This window comes from Triticum dicoccoides, chromosome 2A, assembly GCF_002162155.2.
Source record: "Triticum dicoccoides isolate Atlit2015 ecotype Zavitan chromosome 2A, WEW_v2.0, whole genome shotgun sequence".
Lineage (NCBI taxonomy): Eukaryota > Viridiplantae > Streptophyta > Magnoliopsida > Poales > Poaceae > Triticum > Triticum dicoccoides.
In genome coordinates, this window is record NC_041382.1 from 100,245,665 (window position 1) to 100,255,814 (window position 10,150).

The following is a 10,150-nucleotide window of genomic DNA, read 5'->3' on the forward strand; positions in this document are numbered from 1 at the left end:
GTTGGGCCTAGGCATTTTGAGCTTCATGTACCCATAATGGGGTACGGCTTGGAAGATCGTGAAAGCCTCACGTCCTAAAAGGGCGTGGTATCCACTGCTGAACGGGGCCACTTGAAATGTAATTTCTTCGGACCTATAGTTCTCTGGCGTACCGGATACCACATCTAGTGTGATTTTCCCATCGCATCATGCCTCCCGATTGGGTATGATTCCCTTGAAGGTTGTGCTACTTTGCTCAATGCGATTCCAGTCTATTTCCATTTTTTGAAGAGTTTCCTCATAGATGAGGTTTAATCCGCTGCCGTCGTCCATGAGTACTTTGGTGAGTTGAAAGCCGTCCACAGTTGGATTGAGGACCAGTGCGGCTGGTGCTCGGGCTGTTCGGAATTTAGGTTTGTCACTGGCATTGAAGGTAATAGCCGTGTCCCTCCATGGATTTATTGCTGCTACGTGGCAGATTTCGGCCATGCTGCGGAGTGTTCGCTTGAGCCTATTATTTGACGCGAAGGTCTCAAAGAGTGTTAACACCGTATTGCTATCCACGGGATGGTGCTCGGTGGCATTTGGGATAAGAAGATCCTCACCACTTTTGGCCACCGGCCGGAATATCCAACATGCTCTAAGGCTGTGCGTTGGTATTGTATCCGCTGTACTATGAATTTTGCAGGGTCCGTTAAGCCATCCCTCCAGTACGGTTCCATGCCCTGTAGAGGGTTTTTGCTTCTTTGCAACTAGCTCGGGTGTCTTATGATAGTGCACCCTTTTACTTCGGACTGGGTGTATATTCGGAGCCAGGTTATCCCAACATTTCGTTTCGGTTTTCCAGGCGCTTTCCATCGCACAGTACTTTCGTACTATGGACGCCAACTTAGCAAAGCGTGATATGTCACGACGACTTAAGGCGTTAAGGATTCCCTTGCCCGTGCAATTATTTCAGAAAAGTGAGACTGCATCTTCCTCGCGACAGTCCTTAACCTTGTTCATCGCAAGGAGGAATCGGGCCCAATAATGATGTACTATTTCATGGGGCTCTTGCCTGATGTGGGAAAGATCGTTTATGTTTGGGTGGGTGGATTTGAGTCCGAACCCCTACCCGATCTGAGACCCAGGGGCCGAGGAGTTTCTAATCTTGGAAGTTCGGGTTCCAGAGTGTTGCCCGATAAGTCTGGCCCGCTGCCTGATTCTAGGTTCAGGGCTTGGGTGATGTCCTCCCATAAGCGGGTATCCGGCTCGGAGAGCTCGGGAATCCGGACATAGTTAGTCCTCAAAATAGAGGAAGAGTTGCCGCATTGTTCCTCCACCACCGCAACTTGATGGGTGATCGATGGAGAGTTAATCTCCCTTTGATCGGGTTTAAGCCCAATCCGATCGTAGTCCGTAGCGACTCCCAAGGCAGTGATGCGATCCAAGAGTTCGTTTAGGGAAGAGAGCTCCATTGGATCCATCTGCTCGGTGAATTCCGAGCCGACGTGGAGGCCGTTTTTGATGACCCGAGAAGTCATCATCGGTGCAGCGGCCGAATAGGCAGTCATGACGAAACTGCCTAGCCGGAGAGTTTGGCCGATATCCAGAGCTTCCCCGACGGTAATGTTGTTTTTAACAACAAGATGAGGCATCCTTCCTTACGGCGACGTAACAGAGGAACTCTCAATGAAAGCACCAATGTCGGTGTCAAAACCGGCGGATCTCGGGTAGGGGGTCCCGAACTATGCGTCTAAGGTGGATGGTAACAGGAGGCAGGGGACACGATGTTTTACCCAGGTTCGGGCCCTCTTGATGGAGGTAAAACCCTACGTCCTGCTTGATTTATTCTTGATGATATGAGTATTACAAGAGTTGATCTACCGTGAGATCGGAGAGGCTAAACCCTAGAAGCTAGCCTATGGTATGATTGTATGTTGTCCTACGGACTAAAACCCTCCGGTTTATATAGACACCGGAGGGGGCTAGGTTTACACAAGGTCGGTTACAAAGGAGGAGATATATATATCCGTATTGCCTAGCTTGCCTTCCACGCCAAGTAGAGTCCCATCCGGACACGAGACAAAGTCTTCAATCTTGTATCTTCATAGCTAACAGTCCGGCCAAAGGATATAATCCGGTTGTCCAGATACCCCCTAATCCAGGACTCCCTTAACATCCCTTAGTGATCTTTGCTATCATGAAAGGGCAATGCCAGCATGCCCAGTTTTCCACCACTATTCTACCATGTCATACTATTCTTTGGACGTGTACAGTTTCCCTTCCATCAACTTGATGATGATGTGGTTGTGACCTTCGTGTTCCACCAAATGATCACCAAGTCCGTCCTCACCTCCGTATCCGTCCAGATGCAACCGGTGTTCCGCTAGTGCTTGGTGTAGCCTTGGTTACACCAACCCCTTCCACATGTGGATTCACTCTCGTGCACACCGCTACAACATATTAGATCGTAATAACAGAATTTCCGTGAGATTTTTGTGCTTAAGTATGCATGCATATTGTTATGTGAGTAGCAGTAATATGTGATATTTCTTGAATATATTTGTATGCCTTGTATGCTGTGTGCTTTGTTGCAATCGATCATGTCTTGTGCTTCTTGGTTTGAATATTTGGTGTTACCCTATTTTTTCCTTATGGAAGTTGCTCATCAACCGACACCGGAAGAAGCCATGAGAAATATATATATATATATATATATATATATATATATATATATATATATATATATATATATATACTCAGGAAGCTCAGTTAAACATAATGAGATTTCAGTTGACAACATCGTATTATAGGCATCCGATCTGAATACCAATTATATCCTGCTCAGAGTGTCAGCATCAAGAGCCATTTTCATTGCACCTATGATTAACCTAGCAGGGAACAAATTTGGGGGCAAGACCAACCATACACATCGAGTCAAATCAAGAAGGACAGTCCGACAAATTCTTTCATATAAGAAATCCTCAGCAGAAATATTAAGGTGATGTATATGTGGCATTCAATCCGCCTAATCTCAATGAGAAGTTTCTAGTGGGAGCAACCTAGTCCGCCTCCGCAAGCTACCAGAAAGCTTACAATTCAAGACTACTCAATCTTCCTCAGTAAGGTATGAATGACTTTCTGTGCCAGATATTCAGTCTTCTTCAATAAGATACTGGAAAAGCTTCTGCCATAAGGTACTGAGTCTTCCCTAGGAAGTCACTAGGGGGAAGCTTCTGAGGTACGGTACCCAATATTTTTCACCAAGCCGTCTGACAAAAGCTTCCAGTGCAAGCCATCTAGTCTTCCTTAGCACGATACCCTTGATGGCTTCCAACACAAGCTTCCTAATCTTCCTCAGTACGACACTGGTATATGGTATTAAATAATGAAATGGCAAGCATATGGCAGTACATCACAAGTCTCAGATCCGCAACGGATTGATCAAAAAGTAAGAAATCAGATAGAACACAAGTATACCTTGAGAATAAGATATTCCTTTATACAGTGAGCATGTTGCTAAGTTCATACAAGACCCTCGTACAAGGAAGAATTCAAAGCAAGCATCTGATAACCTTGCTGGTTATGCAAGAAAAATAAAGCCAGTGGGTGATGTAAGAATTGACAAGTCTTGAAGCAAGATAACATTGAGACAACTATCTTGACAATGGTTATCAAGGTCAGCCTCCTCACACCCAACAAAGTGATATTATTAACCTTTTCCACTGTCTCGAATGATTGACGACAACAATAAGCTTCATACAAGCACATGTGAACCTGGCAAATATCTCGAAACTCGAGACATGAACAAGGCCAAGGTATGATTGCCAAAATATTGCATATGACAGCACCCACGGTCACACGAAGACTCAAGAGAATATATATGGCAACACTCTTTCAAATAAAGGATCCAGGCCAGTAAAACAATAATGAAGGAGCGAGACCGATAATACAAGTATGATCATGGTGGCATGACCAACAGGGTATAGATACCCCGGACAGTTTGAGTCAGTATCGATCACCATGAAGATACACCTAAGGGGTCTACTACGTCTTGGTAAGGACCTAATAGCAAGGTAACCTGCTCAACCAACCGCGTGTGCTCAGTATTGTCAGTATCGAATATCCAAGCCTCTCATGTCAGACAAAAGGCCAACTCAGCATATCAACTCCAGCAACCGTGTTATGGCAGCACACAGCTTACCATCCACATGAATACACCGACAAAATGAGTGATCTGAATGTTGAACGACAGTCTCACAGCGTGTGCCCTCACTTATGGAAATTAGTTAAAGAATAGCATGTTGTGGACAATATTATTTTGCCCAAAACAACACCAGTCAAGTCTGTGAATGTTATCGACACAAGGTGGTACACTTTTTGTCAGTCATGATAAGCTACAGTCAAATACTTGGTACAGACTGGATACTCAAGAAGGTGGAGCCAATCAAGATAATTCAGAAACTCCTACGAGAAGTCAGAATCCTCGAGGAGAAGGGGTATGATTCACATCACTGTTTTGAACCCGAAAGGCATATTCGAGCAATCCTATACCTCGATAGAAGAGATTCCTTGTTCCTTGAGAAGATGTGCTCTGTGGAATATTCTCAGTACTAAATAAAAGAATAATACTTCCATTATGAATCACTAGCGAGAAGGACACACATGTCAGTTATGATAATCGTTCGGACCTTGGCTAAGTCAGTAGATATGAAAGAAATTGGAGCCTGTGTGAACATGAACATATGAGGTAAGTCAAAATGTCGAATACGATGAAGAAAACCACCCCGAGCAAAGCAGCCAGATGAAATTTAATGGTAACATAATATAAGGGAAACCCGAGTTGGAAATGGTTTCATTGAGTCAGAATATTTACTTGATCCCTGAGCAACCAAATCTCGAGGATGAGATTTCTTTAAGGGGGGAAGGTTTGTAACACCCTGGATTTTGGCTTTTTCTTTTTCTTTTGATTTCCCTTGGATTATTGTTTTGATTTGCTTTTTCGTGGCTCTGTGATCCAAAAACTTGGGAAGATCATGTCTTCCTAGGTTTCATAGTGGCTTGTCATCCTCTAAGCCATCCCTAGATCATGTCATTTTCATCCTAGCTTAAATCCCAATATTCTTTTTATTGGGAATATTCCTTTTCTATTAAAGGAGTTATCCTATTTGCCCCAGGTTGTGAAGCAACCCACCATTATGTCATTCTATAAATTCCCAAACAATTCTAATAATTTTCGGGGTCATATCTTCCTCAAATATGGCAAAACTTTTCATTGCCATGTTCAAAAATAATCCTTAAGTAATTCTTTTCCTATTCTGCCCTAAATGGCACTTTGTGAAGGAAGCGTTATTTATCTTTGCTTGTTTGACCCCAAACTTTTTGGACACCTTTTCCTGTCCATATCATTGCCTCATGTAAAAATTCAACTCAATTTGCCTAGTACATATTCCTAAGCAATTTTTCAAAGTTTTTGTTCAAATAGAGGCCTTGTGAAGGAAGTGCAAGCTAGGCATATTCAAATGAGTTGAAACTTATCCACATCCTTCATATGATCAAATAATGACTTTCCTCCAAATTTGAGCTCATGTAACCTTTCCATGTGAGCCCAGCTCCAAATCTTGGTTACTGGTCAGATTTTCAGTTTGTGAAGCAACTATAGATTCATTTAAGCCAAAAATTTACCAAGACATTCTTCCATTTATATCAATTTCCTCCACCATGTTTTGAATCATTTCAATTAGCCATCTGCCTGGGGGAAGTTTTTTCTAAGTTTCTGTCCATGGAGATGCTTTATGCAGCAAGTGCTATTTTGGCAAGTCCAAATGGCATGAAACTTTTTGAGCAACTTAATATATCCTAATCATTGGGCTATGCCAATTTTCAGCTCATTCCATGCACATATGTGAGTGCTACTTCATCATCTCTAATTCTGGCCATTTTGGCACTTACTACAGCAATTACCAGCTAAACCCCTTCTCTTAAGCTAATTCTTGGCCATCTCAGTCACCTTAGTATTTGATCCTCACCAAACAAATCACTTCCTTTGTTCCCGAGCTTGTGTCCCCTCTACACAGCACAAGCAGGTTGCTGTTGATCTGCTTTGGCACTCAATACATCTCTCTTCTTTGCCCCTGGCCAGCATTGTTCCTTCCTAGGCACTAGGGGTAATATGGTCTATCTCCTAGACATAGTTTGGCTGCCGAGAGCGCGTGTCACCATCGTGTTCACACGGTGACCACGGGGCAGACAGGCGAAAACACGTGCTCTGCAAACTGCATGCCCTGTAGTCGCCTCCTTCCTCCTCATCTCGGCGTCTCTCCTTATCCTAGAGCTTCCCCGTGATCGCCTGCATCGTCCTATGCCCGACCCCTCTCCTGTTTTGCCATCGTCGAGCGCCAGCAGCCGTGCCCATGACCTGTCCGTTGCATGCCCACGGGCGCACAATGTGCTAGCTGCCTCTGCTCTCGGTCATCGTCCTCCCTGAGCCTTCTCGAGCTCTCGCGTGGCCTCTTCCCTCCAAGTGAACCCTTTGTGCTCGTGGCCCCTCCCTCTTCTTGGCTCGGTTCATGCCAGCTCATCGACGCACGCGTCACCGCGGCCACGCCCGAGCACCGCGCCCTCCCGCTATAAATAGGCCACCCCGAGGCCTCTCGACCTCATCTAGCTTCTTACCTCCCTCCTAGCTTCCTCCCTGACAGGGGCGGAGCTCTGCAGGGGCGGACCTGGGCCATGGCCCGCCCAGGAATTTGACAAAATATGTTTTTACTACTAGTTGTCTTACCCCAGCCCACTAGCCCACGCACGCTGTAACACCCTCGATGCGACTATAGCTCCCACGTGTCGAGGCACGACTTAGAGACATAATCGCATTGAAGGCATATGTCGCAAGTTAGGCAATCTTCACAAACATCCCATGTAATGTAATAATAAAAGGGGAGATAACATAGTTGGCTTACACTCGCCACGTCAATCAAGTACAGAAATAACATTACATCATCCAAACACTCATGGCCCGACTATGGCGCCAAAATAAAGAGAACCCAACAAGCGACAACGGTCCCAATCACCCCCAACTGGGCACCACTACTGATCGTCGGGAAAGGAAACGTAGTATCGTTGAGAGTCTTTGTCGAACTACCACTTGAGCTCGTACGCGTCTCCTGGAGCGGAATCATCAGGCCCTGCATCTGGCGTAATAGTAATCTGTGAGCCACAGGGACTCAACAATCTCACACCCTCGCGATCAAGACTATTTAAGCTTATAGGTAAGGCAAGGTAAAATATGAGTGGAGCTGCAGCAAGCGACTAGCAAGTATGGTGGCTAACTTATCCGCAAAAGAGAGCGAGAAGAGGAGGCAAAGCACGAGCAAGAAACTAGAGAGCAACCTGCGCAAACATTACTCCAACACCGTGTCCACTTCCCGAACTCCGCCGAGAAGAGGCCATCACGGTAACACACTCGGTTGATTCATTTTAATTAAATTAAGGTTCAAGTTATCTACAACCGGACATTAACAAATTCCCATCTGCCCATAACCGCGGGCACGGCTTTCGAAAGTTCAATCCCTGCAGTGGAGTCCCAACTTAGCCCATGACAAGCTCTCACGGTCAACGAAGGAATAGACCTCCTCCCAAGACATTCCGATCAGACTCGGTATCTCGGTAACTCAAGACACTTCGACAGGTTAAAATAAGACCAGCAACACCGCCCGAATGTGCCGACAAATCCCGATAGGAGCTGCACATATCTCTTTCTCAGGGCACACTCAAATTGTCTTAGGTACGGTTAGGCCAGCCCAGAGTTGCCCCTGGTGGCCACCGGCAGCTGACAGGTGGACCAACACTCAAAGGAGCACTGGCCCGGGGGGGGGGGTTAAAATAAGATGACCCTTGAGTCTGCAGAACCCAAGGGAAAGAAAAGGCTAGGTGGAAAATGGTAAAACCAATGTTGGGCATTGCTGGACAAGCTTTAATCAAGGCGAAATATCAAGGGGTTCCCATTATAACCCAACCACGTAAGGAACGCAAAATCCGGGAACATAACACCGATATGACAGAAACTAGGGCGGCAAGAGTGGAACAAAACACTAGGCGAGAGGCTGAGCCTTCCACCCTTTACCAAGTATATAGATGCATTAAGATAACATGTCAATATAATGATATCCCAACAAGTAAATAAATGTCCCAACAAGGAACAACCTCCAATCTTCACCTGCAACTAGCAACGCTATAAGAGGGGCTGAGCAAAGCGGTAACATAGCCAATCAATGGTTTGCTAGGACATGGTGGGTTAGAGGTTTGACATGGCAATTTGGGAGGCTTTCAAGCAAGTGGTAGGCATCGTAGCAATGGCATAGCAAAAGAGCGAGCAAACTAGCATAGCAAAGATAGTAGTGATTTCGAGGGTATGATCATCTTGCCTGCACAGTTGTCAGAGCTGATTGGATCCTCAAAAGCAAACTCAACGGGCTCCTCGTTAGCGAACTCTTCTGCCGACTCTACCCAAACAAGACAAACAAGCAACAAGGATACAATCAACCACGTGCAAAGATCAAGCGATATGATGCAATGATGATATGTTATGCGGGATGCGATGCGGGATGCAAAATGCAAGATATGACAGGAAATGCATGAACCTGGCCTCAACATGGAATTTCAAGGGTGCCACTGGAAAGAAGAGATGAAATCGCTTGAAAACGATATAAAGAACGCCGGAATCGGAGTTACGGTTTGGAAATGGCAAGCGATTCAAAAATGACACCGGTCTGCGATTTACAGCAAGTAGGCATATAAATGCAATGAGATGAACATGCTATAGCCACCAAACATGAGCACAAAATACATGGCAGGGGTGCACAGAAGATTCTTAACAAAAGTCTAGCACTGGGCCACGTCCAATTCATCCATTAACAGGTTCAAACAAGCATGGCAAAAACGCAAGTGGTAAAACATATCTCACACTTAGTGAAATTAAGACTTGTCTGGAATTTCAGATCATATAGCCCTCTTCGGAGCAACAAAACAACATGCTACAGGACCTGAACATGACAAACAAAGACATGGCATGGAGCTACTCAACAAGCTTAACAAAAGTCCCTTAGTGACCTTGAGCCCAAAGGGATCACAAAATATACTAACAAGCACACGAACATAGCAAAAACATAATCAGTTTTCAGACTTAGTGAAAACTGGGACATGCTGAAACATAACTCACGAAGGCATGTTTACGAGCTCGATGCACTCACCACGGTGCAAGTCATGGCAAGACAAGCATACACCCTTAAAGAAGGCATAAAATGCAAGCTAGGCATGGCAAGAACTATGGCATATCATGCATGGATCAACTACAATAACATCGGCAAAATCGCAAACAAGTTGACGATCTGCCCAGATTCGCAACGAAGCAAAAGTAGAGCTCGATTGACTCAAGCTAGGTGCTCCATAATTTCAAACAAAGACATGGATGGATAGAACACTACAAGATTAATAAAACATCCTTACTGATCATCCTGAAAAGAGGCACGGATCACTAGGAAACAACAAGAACATATGGCATCGTGAACTAAACAATCCCAGGACTTAGTGAAATCACTAAGTCCCTGAAAACAGAATTAGCAAGTACACCACTTTGCAAGCTTGCACAAGACACCACACACATCCTAAAAATACATGGGTTGCACCTCTGCAAAGATGACAAAACCCTTAAAAAACATATGTAGAACTCACGGGCATATCATGCACACAATAATCATGGCAAAAATGACAAAAGTGCTAAACGGAGTAACAGATCTGACAATTAACTCAAGTAGGCCTCTTCCAACAGTATTTCGGCCATCAAGATGAGCTCAAATGAAAATTATGCAATGGAATGAAATGATGTACTCTCTGAGATGAACATTTTGATATGCTATATGCATGAATCGGAGCTACGGATACAAAGTTACGGAGCCGCGAACATGTGCACTTGGGCTAAAAATCCTGGGGACTTAGTAAAAAAAATCAACCTCTCCTAGGGTTTACTGTAGCTCCGATCCAGATCTGGATCGCACGGAGCCCGAGGATCGCCGGGGTTGAAGACGACGGCGGCCAGAGATGGAGGGGTCGTCGGACTGCTCTGGGGACTCACCGGAGTGCCGGAGTAGGAGGGAGAGGTGGCGGAGGGGCGCGGGTCCGGGGCGGCGATGGC